The sequence below is a fragment of the Lycium barbarum genome, chromosome 8 (genome assembly GCF_019175385.1).
Source record: "Lycium barbarum isolate Lr01 chromosome 8, ASM1917538v2, whole genome shotgun sequence".
Taxonomy (NCBI): Eukaryota; Viridiplantae; Streptophyta; class Magnoliopsida; order Solanales; family Solanaceae; genus Lycium; species Lycium barbarum.
The window spans coordinates 77,778,025-77,791,795 of record NC_083344.1 but is presented as its reverse complement, the minus strand read 5'-3'; the positions used below and the strand labels follow the sequence as shown (position 1 = coordinate 77,791,795).

General features: G+C 39.3%; 1 pseudogene; it reads left to right on the top strand.

Annotated features, from left to right (window-relative positions):
* Positions 1-3,885: 3,885 nt before the first annotated feature.
* On the top strand, positions 3,886-12,105 carry LOC132607893 (UDP-arabinopyranose mutase 1-like; annotated as a pseudogene).
* The last annotated feature ends 1,666 nt before the right edge of the window (positions 12,106-13,771 follow it).

Genomic DNA, 13,771 nt, shown 5'->3' with positions numbered 1-13,771 from the left:
ATTGACAATGAAAGCAAAGGTTACTACTAATATGAGAAGTAAGTGGTCGTTTGGTAGCTGGTTAGGAGTAAGCTATTCATGTCCTGCATAAGTAATACTGTGTTTGGTTGTTAGTTATGATGTGAGTTATTCATGCATAAAATTAGTACGTTGTTTGGTTTGCAATTTAGAAACCCGAATAACTAATACATGTATAAGTTATGAGGGAATCTATGTATTATTCTATGCAGGACAAAAGGTGGAATAACTAATACATGAATAACTAAACCCTGCATAAAATAGTGCATAGATTCCGTCATAACTAATCCATGTATTACTAATAACTGCATAACTCTAACCAGTTACCAAACGACCCCTAAGGTTAGTAGACAAGACAGATGCAGGATTTTAGCAATTAGCTCCCATTCGTTCTATCATTCTCTTATGGATTTCATTGAGTCTTTCGAATTCAATAAGTAATTAGTTCACTCAAAATTCTAATAAACATCTTCCGATTATTTATTCAGATTTTACAAATTAAACTAATGCAAGCCCTGAGAATGGTCAAAAACTATGGATAGAAATAGATCTTCAGACGACTTCACACGAATGTCGTCAAATTATAACCCAAGATAAATTATTCAAGAGTCTCTTCTGATTACTCAATAAAATCATTCAATCATGAGCTAAATCAGATTTACATTAAGATAATTCATAAAACACTTTCTCTGCCGATTAAAGCATTGAAGAATATCTCAACAATCAAGTAAAACTACTATCCATGAATTCAAGATTAATGAAAAGCCCTATGAACATATGCAAGAAAACATTAAGGGTTTAGTCTCAAGGAAAACGTCTCTCGAATATTTTCCTCTTTTGGTTCAACCAATAATTGAAGAAACTATTACGATTAATTAGAATAATCACCAATTAAAACCAAACAAAATAATATAAAGAGATTCACCAAACTATTATTCTTTGGATTAAATAAAATAGTAATTAACTTCGCAATTAAAATCAAAATGCTGTTAACGAATTCAAGCAATAAAATAAGAATCGAATCTAAAAACGCCAATCAATACATCATGTCTATCAAAACCCTATAAGAAAACTACTCCATAATAGAATAAAAGAACATAGAATAAATAGAAGTAGAAAACATTACAACCGACGATTGATCCAAACTTCCGTAATAAATCGAATCGAATAGTGATGGAAAGTAACTAACTCGGCCGTCAAATCCTCTTCTACGCTACTCCCATGATTCCTTGGTCAAAAGTCCTTTCAAAAACGTGTTTTTCCCGGACCAAAATACCCTTAAAAAATCGGAAAATCAAAATCAGCCCGAAATTGGCCTACCTTCCCGCGGTGCCCCCTGCGGTAGGCCAAATATTCTGTTGCCTCATTTTTCATCTGTTTTCTTCACTTTTTAGCATGCATAACTGGTCCTCGAACTCCGAACTCTTCTCGATTTATTTGTTGGACTTCTACTCAGACTTCAAAGTCCCAAAACCTCTATTTAAGCTCCAAAAATGTTCGTTTACTCGAGAACAAGTCCTACACGAGAAAACGCACGTAATGAGTGTAAAGTAATACATTATAGCTCAAATACAATTAAAGTATAGTCAATAAAGATGTGAAATAAGGCTAAAAATACATGATTCTAGCCTATCATCAATTCTTAATCATGGAATTAAATTTTCCACTGACGAAACACCCTTTGTGTTGATCATTGGGTGAAAAAATTTCGTCCTCAATATTTTCCATATTATAATTCTTGTCATTTATGTTAGCACAAGCCCCTAGTTCCTCTTTATCAGTGTCCAAATCAGTTTTTTCGACTTTTGGATCAGAAGAACCTTTTTTAATTTCTAGTGTTAGGAGATTGACAAATAGATCATCCATTCGTATTGTGCTTATCTCACACACTTCGCTAATGCTCATGACTCTTGTATTCCATGAAGGAGGACGACTTCTCAATTTTCATGACTAAGTCTTCAGTAGGAAAAACCTTACCAAGTGCCAAGAGATTGCTGGTATGTCGATGAATCTGGAGAACATGTCCCTGATTGAATCCTTTTCACCCATTGCAAATAGCTCATTTATATTCAATCTCAGTCGGCTTTCTTGAGACATACCTTCATGAGTCTGTGCCAGAAGGTCCCAAATTTTCTTGGCACTGGAGCATCCTAAGACTCTGTTGTACTCATCTCTTCCTAGACCACAATGTCGAATGCTGACTGCCTTAGCATTTAGTTCCATCATTGTAAAGTCTTTAGCCACTAATTCTTTTTCAGTTTTGGGCCTTCTTGTTCCATCATGCATGGTCTTCATGGGGATCAGTATCAATATGATTATCCATAGATTATAGTCCAAATCCATTAGGTAGGTCTGCATTCATTTCTTCCATAGGAGATAATGCTCACTTTTGAACAATGGTGGCTTGTAGATTGATTCGCCTTTGCTTTGTCCAATTTCTGTTATCCTGTTTGTTATGATCTTCTCTTAAGGTGTTCGCCTCTTAAAGAGAACCTGCTCAGATGCCAATTGTTAATTTGCACGAACTAATTATCTATCCTATTATGTACCAGATTTTTGCTTGTAGGATAGAACACGTTACTCTACCTATTCCAAGCTAGCATTTGCGGAATAATAAAGAACAGTAAAGTAAGGACACAACAATTTTTACGTGGAACCACCCGGCTCACAAGGGTGAAAAAACCATGATCTACACCTCTGTAGGATTTTTCCCAAACTACAATGTGAGCCTTTGCAAATTCAAGTTATAAACTCTGTAACCTAGGAACTAAACTCTAATTCCTATCCCAATAATCTCCCTAGACTATTGAGCCCACTCCAAGTTATTCCAACTTGAAGTTGAATTTGACTAACTGTTTATACCTACAATATTTTCTTTTAGGAAAGCCAAAAAGGTACAACTCGATGAACCAACCTAATACACAAATCTAGACTCAAGAACTGTAACACAAAAATTCTATGAAATGATTTCTTCAATCTTCTTCATAGTATCAGAGTCGCACTTCTGTAATCAAACTCTCTCAATTTGGTTTGACAGGGATTGCTCAATTTCTGCTTTTCTCTCTTTGTGAGTGCGCAAAACTTCTTCATGGAATGACTTGAATATTTATCGGTTGAACTCAATACCTACAAGGTAAGGCCCATTATAAGAGTTAAGGTTTGAGTTGACTTGGGATTCTTGCTTTCATAAGTCTTTAGTGTCCTTGTAGAAGTCTGAAGTATCTCGATAGTTATGGCAATAAATCCGGCAAACTTGTCTGCCAAGTCTTTACCATAAAACACAAATCCTACTCGTAGTAGGACTGTGAGCTAGATCATGTTTCTTAGACCTGGTTCAAGCACCTGGTTCTTCCTTCTCTGAATCTCCTCACTGTCTGAGATAGAACATGTCCATTGACCTGTTTCATTCACTCTTGTCCTGCATATGTCTCTGATCTATTCACTGCACTTGTCTCTGTGTTGAACATGTTTGCAGACCTGGTTCATGTGTTTTGTCTGCAACTATCTAGAATAGATCATGTCTACAAACCTGGTTCATTTTCTGCGACTAGATCATTTGCTTTATCTCAACCATCTGTCTCTAAACCTGATTTACTAACCTTGTTCATTTATTAAAAATATATTAAAACTAGCTATATTGAGACAATGTAATCAAAAGTTTCATGTTCTTATTTCTCGTTTTGGAGTTCCGAAAGATCCAAAAAAATCAAATATCCTTTCTCTTTTCCAATCAGAAGCAAAAATTTAAATGGGTAAACAAAAAATGTTTATTTTGTTTAATTTACATAAATTTCATCTATATAAAATTCAATATAGATGAATTATATATATATATATATATATATATATATATATATATATTCAATTTCACTCTTATTATTTTACCCACAACTAAAGTCATATTATACTGCTGTTTAGTCTAATTTCACTCTTTTATGTCTCCTTTTCTTTTTCTAGCTTCTAATTTTATGGCTTTTGAAACCAGGGAGCTTCGGAATACTATCTATATTACTTTATATCCTAAAGAAGAAAAATAGATTTGAAACCAGAGAGGATTCTGAAAGTTTTCCATATTTTTGCAAGTTAAAAGGCTTCAAATATTTCTTCTCATCAGAGAGTACTCTAATTATCATTCTATCAAGAAATGCATTCTATCAAAAGATGCATCTCTATAATTTGAGATTTACTAAAGTTGAACATCTTGGTTTTATTTGTTTCTATAGTTGACACAAGCAAATTGGAAAGTTAATTAATATAGTACAAATGTCTACAATATAAAGAATGGATAGTAAAAGAGCTGACCATTTCTTACATGGAAAGCAAATCAAAAGCATACCATAAGACACACAGTCATAGATAAGAAATACTTCTGAGATTTAATCAAAATTAAGTTCAAAGTAACAACTTTAAGATTTTATTACCATCTGAAGATTATACTTCCCCCTATAAATAATTATTATAGATAAGACACATAGTCATAGATAAGAAATACTTCAGAGATTTAATCAAAATTAAGTTTAAAGTAACAACTTTAAGATTTTATTACCATATGAAGATTATACCCCCCCCCCCCCCCCCCCCAAATAAATCATTATACTTGCAACTTAGGGAAAAGAACACCATCTGAAAAGATAGAAGAAAATGGCTCCAATACTGAAGGGTGAGGTAGACACAGTGATTCCAACCATAAGAAGATTGGACTTCTTGGTGAATTGGAGGTCATTCTTTAAGCCATACCATTTGATCATCATCCAAGATGGATATCCCACCAAGGTGATTAAGGTCCCTAAGGGCTTCGACCTTAGGACCAAGAATCCGGTTGATGTCATTGCAATTATAGAGCTCATAGTCAATTGCATCTCATTCAAGGATGTTGCCTGTCATTGCTTCGGTTTCTTGGTTTCCAAGAAGAAGTTCATTGACACAATTGATGATGATTGCATTGTAAGTACCACCACTTTCTCTTATTGTTGCATACATGTCGCTTTATTTATGAAATGAGATTGAGTTTTTCTTTTGATGAAGGTGGCAAAGGATCCAAATGGGGAAGACCTAGATACGTTAGCACAACATCTTGAAAATCTGACAAACCATCGACACCCTACTTCTTCAACACTCTGTATGATCCTTATAGAGAAGGTGCTAATTTCGTTCGAGGGTATCCATTTACCTTGAGGGAAGGTGTGCCAACAGCCGTTTCTCATGGCACTCTGGCTTAACATCCCTGATTATGATGCCCCCACACATCTCATCAAGCCTCTGGATCGTAATAAAAGGTTGGTTCAATATAGCTTCTACCTTTTTATAGTTCCTGTCAAATCTAACTGACGGAGTTCGGTAAATATTGGCGCGGACCAAATTGTTCAGTGCATGCTTAAGGGGCTATTTTGAACCTACCCTCAAACATAAGGGAACATTTTGTTATTTTCTCCGTACTTTTCACTCAACATAATATTCACTCAACATAATATCTTTCTAGTATTGGCTCAAATAGGTATGTGGATGCTGTGATGACAATCCCCAAAGGGACTCTCTATCCCATATGTGCTATGAACCTTGCATTTAACAGGGAACTCGTTGGCCCTGCTAGGCAGGGGCGGACCCACCTTGAGGAGTGGGGGACACGTGCCCCCGTAACTACTTCAAAAAAACCCTATATACATATATTTATACCTTGAAAAACTATCATATATTTTAAAAGGATCTCTCAAACATAATTGTTAAAGTAGGTCAGTTGGTAGGAGTGCCCCAGCGTTGATGCTCACTGGTCGTGACCCAAGTTAGAATCTCGGCTCCTACAATTATTATTTTTTAAAAATTTGTGCAGTAAACTGTTGTACAAACCTGTGTTTAATGCAATTTTTTTTTTTTTTTATCTTTTTCATTAAATCCCTCCTCTCAAAAGCTCCAAATTCCAAAAGATCTTTTCCCACTTCCCACTCTTCTTTTCCCAACGTAATAAGCAAAAAGAAACTTCTTTGGCTCTTTCCATTCTCAAACCCTTCTTCCATTATCAAGTTTTCTCACTAATCACTAAGTTAGGAACGTCACCCATAGTCGAATCTATTGTCGATATTCATTAATTTCTCCGGCAATCGATTTCGAGCTAACAATCGGACTTCTCTTACGGTATAGCTTTCCCTTCTTTTTTAGTGATCAATATAGATTACTTATTATATAAGTATATAATAGTATTTAATTTCTAGGGATTGAGGAATACATAACTTTATAGATTTAATTTAATTAAAAATTGTATTATCTTATACTAAGTCCTAAAATCTTATCATATTCTTAAATTTGGAATTTTGTACAATCAACTTAATGTCTTGAAAACTCAAGTTTGTTTTTATTTTTCAAGCGTCGAGTTCAAGTATGAGTTGATGATATACTTTTGTTAAATTAGTACCAAATTAATTATATTTGATAATATTGAAGTTTGTACTTCGCTATTGTAATCGATAAGTTTTTTAAGAGTCGCACACCTAACTTTGTCGCAAGTAATTGGCGTACTAAAGATAATGGTGCCCCCGTTGCGCTCAAATCCTAGGTACGCCTCTACTGCTATGTATTTTGGGATTATGGGTGATGGCCAACCTATTGGCAGATATGATGATATGTGGGCTTGTTGGTGTTCCAAAGTATGAAGATATCTGTTTCTTGATCGTTTTAATTTGAGACCACATGATGTTAAAACAAACATTCGTTTTGTTTAACGTGAAATGTTTAAAATGCTGGTGGTGTGTGATCATTTAGGTTATGGTGTGAAGACGGGCCTGCCATACCCATGGCACAGTAAGGCTAGCAATCCATTTGTGAATTTTGAAGAAGGAATTCAAGGGGTTGTTTTGGCAAGAAGATATGATTCCCTTCTTCCAATCTGTTACCTTACCAAAGGAATGCACCAATACTGAACAATGTTATCTCGAGCTCGCTAAGCAGGCCGAGGAAAAGCTTGGTCCAATTGATCCCTATTTTCACAATCTTGCTGATGCTATGGTCACCTGGATTGAGGCTTGGGAAGAATTCAAAACACCAGCAAAGGTCAACACTGAATCTGCTTAGACGCCAATTTTGTTTCGTTTCATGATGAATCTCGAAACTTTATTATTATCGCTTTCATTCAGTTATGTTTTTATGTTTTCTTATGAGTTGCCCCTTTCAACAGCATCATGTTAGTTGCAGCCATATATGTTTGCTTAAGAAATAAACATTGGATTTCATTTTTATGTCTTGGCATTGATACGTCATATATAGCATTATTTCATAGTGTCTTGTGCGTACTGACTAAACAAATTGAGTTGTCACAAAATTTCCTAACCATTTCCGAACAACAAAATATGCGAGTTTAATGAGGACTCACCATTCATTGTATTCTTAACAACTTGAAAAATTGAAAACGAACCACAATCATAATAAAGGCTCAAGTTCGGAGTGGAATAACGAACCACACTCCCAATCCCCTCGAGATTCGTCCCAACCATCCAACTAAGTCATAAATCCGGACCTAAGAAAATTTTCAAACCTCGAATCTGAGTTGGTTAACCCCATATGTTGACTTTGGTCAAATCTTTTCCTTAATTTAATTTACGAACTCGAAATTTTAGTTTTCTTCTCCGATACTCACCCGATTGCCCCGCGAACTGCGCCACCCATCCCCACAAGTCAAAAACACCATTTTAAAGCTAAACACGCCTATTCCCATAGGATTCAATCGCCACGGGTAACTTCCCACACTTGACCTAAAGCCAATAGCTGTTTCCTTGAAGAACCCCAAACCGGGAAGGGTCATTTAGGGGAAAGGGGTCCTAAAACTCAAAATGATCAGGCGGGTCGTTACAGTAACGACAGTAAAAAAACAAGCTAAACACAGCAAATGAAGCAATAATAATAGTAAGAAAGAATAAGATACTACGTAAATACTATATAGTTACTAAATAAGGAGAAGATGAGTAGAGGAGACTAGCATCTTGTTCTCCCACATAAGAGTACGACAACACTCGGCTACCTGCTACCCTTCTACCCTAATCCTCGACCTCCATACATTCTTATCTAGGGTCATGTCCTCATTAAGCTGAAGATGAGACATAACTTGTCTAATCACCCCTTCCCCTCCCCCCAATCCCCAGTTTTTGTTAAGTGAACTCATATTTTTTTAAAAAGGTCACATGATAAAAAATACTCCCTCTGTCCCAATTTATGTGATACATTTTACTTTTTAGTCCGTCCAAAAAAGAATGATATATTTCTGTATTTAGAAATAATTTAATTTAAAACTTCTCTTTTATCCTTAATGAAATGATATACAGTCATACATAGCTTATTTTAGATCACAAGTTTTAAAAGTCTTCCATTCTTTCTTAAACTCTATACCTAGTCAAACTATAACACATAAATTGTGACGGAGGGAGTAACATTTATAACGGACAATAAAATAAAATCTCCCTCTTTTGAATAACTTTCTTCATGTGATTTTGAATATTCTTCTTCATCTCTACTTAAGAAGATCTAATAAGACATCATCAAATCGTCTTAAGTAATATATTCTCTTATTAACACTACTAATTGTACAATTTATTCAATATGATCAATCATAAGCTTGCTTAGTTTTGCATAACGTCCATTTTGTTGATATGTTAGATCCTTTATGTGCAACATTCACTAAGTATAACTTCGGTGAATTTTACAATATGTTCCATATAACTATTTCTTCACCTTGTCTATTGCTTACGAACGATGTGATCAACCATAAGCTTGTTTATTTCTTCACCAGTGGAAAGAATTTTTTTTTTCTCTATTAAGATTTGAATTTGGATTTTAATGAATTTTTATTTTACTTTATTAGGAGTGACAATTAAGTGACACACATATGCTCTGACTTTCTATGAAAAAGAAAGCTCAAGCACAAAAATATACATCTTTTTAATGAAGGAGAAAATATAATATGTAAGAAATATGTGAGATAATCATTTTTTCAAAGTGGAATCCATCTCAATAAAGAAATAAATTTTAAAAAGGATGCATCATAGCTGGAGGTCTGTTAACGGATTGGGAGCATAACTGGACCAATTTGCTTATGGAAAGGCGTTTTTGTCCTAGTTCTAATAGTTCATGCGTATGTTTAGACCAAAAATCAAACGGAGAGCATTTTTCGACCTTATCTTAAATTACATTACCAGCAAACTCGACATTGCTTATTGTAGAAAACAGAAAATGTCTATTATTCAAAATTAGGAGGAGCTTGATTTTAAGCAAAATTGTAAGTTAAAAATGACTTTTTTCATTAATATTAACAACCAATGCTATTGTTTTCATTGTATTAGTTGACCGGACTTATACTTCCTCCTGCCCATTATAAAAAGAATGTCAATTTCAGGCTTATAGATTAAAGGATTTTTAAATCTATACGTGATATGTTCAAGTTTATTTCTCTCTTCTTTGAGATGAAAAAAGATTATGCATCTTTCTTTGAGATGCAAAAAGATTATGCATCTTCACAATTCAGCTTCACATTCTGTGAACAAACTACCCTCCTATCATTTAGGAAAATATTTCATAATATTTTCCTGTGGCATTACCATTTATCCAAGACCACTAGATGGGATTAGCCCGTGCTAATGATATTCTTTTCATTTCAAAATAAGTGATGTTTTTATCTTTTCATTTTGTTTCAAACTAAGTGGTGTTTTACATACATTTTGTTTCAAAATAAGTGGTATTTCACATAATCAAGAAGGCATTAATGATGTTCTTCCAATTTTACACTCATTTAAAACTAAAGAGCTACATCTTTTTCAAGGTGTTTAAGGGTAAGTTAGTAAAAATACAGCTTACTTTTTAGGAATGAGGAATTTTGTAAAGGATGTACCATGGTAAAAGCACCACTTATTTTGAAATTGAGGGAATATCACATGAGCACTGTTACGGGCTGCCTTCGTTGTGCCTTGGCGCCCATAACCCCTGCGCGCCCAGGAGGGCCAAGCGAGTGTCAGTCGTGCAGGAGATGTGCGCAGATGAGTGTCAGCCGCGCGCAGGCAGTGTCGGCCGTGCGCGCAAGCAGGGTCGGCCGCGCAGGCAGTGTCAGCCGTGCGCGCAGGCAGGGTCGGCCGCGCAGGCAGTGTCAGTCGTGCGCGGGCGACGTGCATTGAAAAGGGGCTCCGACGGGCGAGAGTCAATAAGCATCTAGAGATGCTCTATGGCATATTATAAGAGTGCCAAGGAAGTTTAGCAAGGATCTGGGATGAGCCCATGCGCCGTCAGCGGACGAGGCCACGCGCGAGCCTGAGTGTCAGTCCCGTGCGTTTCCGAGCTATGGATGGAATCTTGGGATTTAGGGTGAGGGGACCCTTCCTAGGATATTATGGAATGTGCTTAACAAGTTTGGCGTCATTTGAAGATCGTTCACCTAAGGGCTTGACTTAGCCAAGGAGCAGTGTAAGTGATTAAGCTCCCGAAGGCTATATCTCGTTCCACGAGTATGGGGATGAGACGAAACTTCATGGAGGAGTGAAGGAAGTCAAGAGAAAGAGTTAGGAACAGAAGGCGCCTCATTTGGAGTTCGGAAGAGTGAGAAAGGCCCATTGTGATTCTCTAGCAAAATGATGTCCAGTGCTAGAACTTGGATTTTCTTTTTAAAGCATATATAAGGGGGGCAGAGGTGTCTACAGCTCAGCCAGCCTCCCCCGTGCGTGCTGTCGTCCAGTCGCACTAAGTGAGTAACCTTGAGGGAGGACCTCAAGGGTCTGCCTAGGCATCTCATAGGAGTGTCCTAGGTATCCATACGAGTTAGGGGACTCTATGGACGGCGTCGTACCTGCGGGCCGTGTTGGGCGCACAACGAGTGCCGGAGGATTGACGTAGAAACTGATTATGCCCCACGGGCTACATTTATGGATGTTAAATACCTCCGTGACGATTGAGTACTCGAGGCACCACTCAAGAGCCTCATGTATCGACTTGTGAGCTTGGCTTGGGTTCAGCCTCGCAAGCAAGGGTCCGTTGGCCTAGACGTGCAGTCGTGGGGTGACGCTGCACCACGAGGGATGGAAGTAAGTTGCGAGGGCTATGTTTGCCAATGCCATGGGACAACCATAGGCACATGAAAGAGGACCGCACCTGACAAAGGCCAAGGATTGGAAGTTGCCCTACTCGGGCACGACACAAGGCAAGTGTCAAGCTTGAGGATAGGACTGTGCGCGCAGGAGCGACGCTCAGTGCCAGGCGAGGGACATGCATGTCCGTAGCCAACCCAAGGGGTGCGCATAGACGAGACCCAGCGTATGAAATGTGCCACAAGGGTATGATAGCAAGACAAGGCTGAAGCCTTGACATCAAACGGGCGGCACAAGGAAAGCTAAGCCTCTGAGGCAAGCTTCACCATAGGCATGGGGTCGTGCCAAGAAAACCTGGGATAAGGAAAGGCTGGCTTGTAGTCAGGTGGGACTACGAGCGCCGCACGGGTTATTTTTGTGCCGCTGCCGCTTAGGAGGAGTCGGCCCGTGACAGTTGGTATCAGAGCGAAGGGTGAGCATTGTGATGCTGAGTTGATATCACGTGTGATTGATATTAGCAATAGTGGATTGCAGTGCGGTTTGAAACGAAGCCATTGGCGAAAGTTGATCTGGCCAGGGTCAGAAAGACGAGTGAAGCCACGGTTATGTTCACAGCTCCCATGAGCTAAATTTCTTTTTAAGAGCATTGGTTGGATGTCAGTGCAGAGATCACATCAAAGCAGGAATGATATTCTTCATGCCAGTCGAATGGGTGAACCCGATACTACTGGTTACAAGGGATTGGTTGCGCGTATTATGGCTAGAATTTGCTTTGTCAGCCATGAACTACGACTTTCAGGATCAGGCCATTTCACAGCCGTTGTTTCCGCCATCGTCTGTGTTTTGGGAGTTGATTTTGGGGCATCCTAGTTTGATTGAAGTATCTTCATGGGATGTCATCCATGCAGTGGATGCTGTTTTCGGAGGAATTCCATTGAGGCATGTTTGGTTGGCTTTTGCGCCATCAGAGGATGGTCATCTTAGTGCACCGGCGTGCGATACTGTTGGGATTTTATTGCAAGACGGGACAAACGGATAGCTGAAGCTCAAATGTTCTTTATTGTGATGATCCATCAGTTAGTTAGAAACTCTGTTAGCAGTGGGCTAGCAGCTTTGCTGAGCAAGGCATGGACTTGGCTAGAATGTCAAGCGAAGGTAGCGAGCGTTCCAGAGGGTTCACTTGCATCAAAAACTTGTCGGTTCAAAATGTCTGGTCGTGTGATGCAACAAGTCAGAGTTGTTGGCCATTTTGAAGAGGGGAAAATAGGAAGCAAGTTTTCTTTCAAACAGTCTAGGCTCCCGTTGAGGAGAGGGACATGCTGATGAGTCGGGTGGTCAGGAAAAAGGCCATGTTTGCCAGGTCGAGCAACCATGTTGTGGAGAGCTACGAGCCATAGACTATAAACTTTGGGATTGATTGTGGAGATCCTACAGTGGATGCGACGGACGCATCAGTTGAGTGTCTTTCCAGGATGGATAGACTTGAGTATTGCCTGAGGGCATTGGAAAGCGTCCTTCGAGGGTTGGACGTTATGGGGAAGTTGACGGGTGCCTAGCCATCTTAAGGGTTGCAATGAATGGAAGGTGAGACCCTCAAAAACCATGTCGGACAAGTGGGCTTGGTGCCTACAACATGGATCAAGCTTCGCTTGCAGGATTGGGTGCTACGTTCGACGGGAGACGAGCTAGCACCACAAAGTTGGAGCTCTACAGAGTTAGAGCAAGGCGTGCCAGTGAGCCGCGACAACGTAAGGAATGGCCTGAGAGCAGGATTCCTTGCGGGATGATTGAATGTCATAATGAGGTGGAGGCAGCCACCATGTTTGTGAAATGGAAGGCCAAACCATTTTAATGGGGAGGCAAAATCGGAAGGGAGCCACTACAGAGGTAGGGACGCATAGACAAAAACCAAGCTGAACCGCTAGACGGAGAGGCATTGTTGGTTAGAATGTGGAATTGCGTGGAGCAGGAAGAGGACGGAGTCGAACCGCGTGAAGCGGGGAGATCCTTGAAGGATGATGGACCACGTTGTAGGGAGGCAAAGATGGAATGGGGCCAAACTGCCAGGGCAGGGCGGCGATGCTGAAGGCGAGCCAAACCACTTAACGTGGGGAGGCAGATGTGCGGAAATGTGTCGAACCACCAGAGTGGGGAGATACAAGAGTTAGCCGATGAGGCAATGGGCTGAATCACGAATGTGAGGAGGCCGAGGTAAAGTGGGGTTAGCTAAGCTTCGAATTGGATGGGTTTCCAAGGTTGAGAATGTAGTCTTTCCAGAGCAGAGAGTATTGGGGTACACCAAACGACCGGGGAACCACAGAGATGGAACCAAGTGCTGAGGCACACCGGGATCGTAGGGAATCTGTTAAGGGAATGACAGTTTAAGAACAAAGATGTTGTTCAGAATGGGCGAAGCTACCACTTGGAGGAAATGAAGTACTCACCACGAGTACGTCCCAAGAACTTGACGAGTGCCAAGAGGGTGCAAAGTATGTAAGTGCCAAAGACACCACTGTGGGGCGTGGGTCATGCAGGGGCCATGTGAGACGTCAAAGGGAACAAGATTGGGTTTGAAATGCCGCTAGTGCCTGTGTGTGGGCAAGTTAACTTCGATTTATGGGGTCGAGCCTCGATTTGTTTATACAGTTGGTATAGCGGGATCTTGCGGAGGAAAACGGACAAAGGACCATGAGGAAATGGTTGGC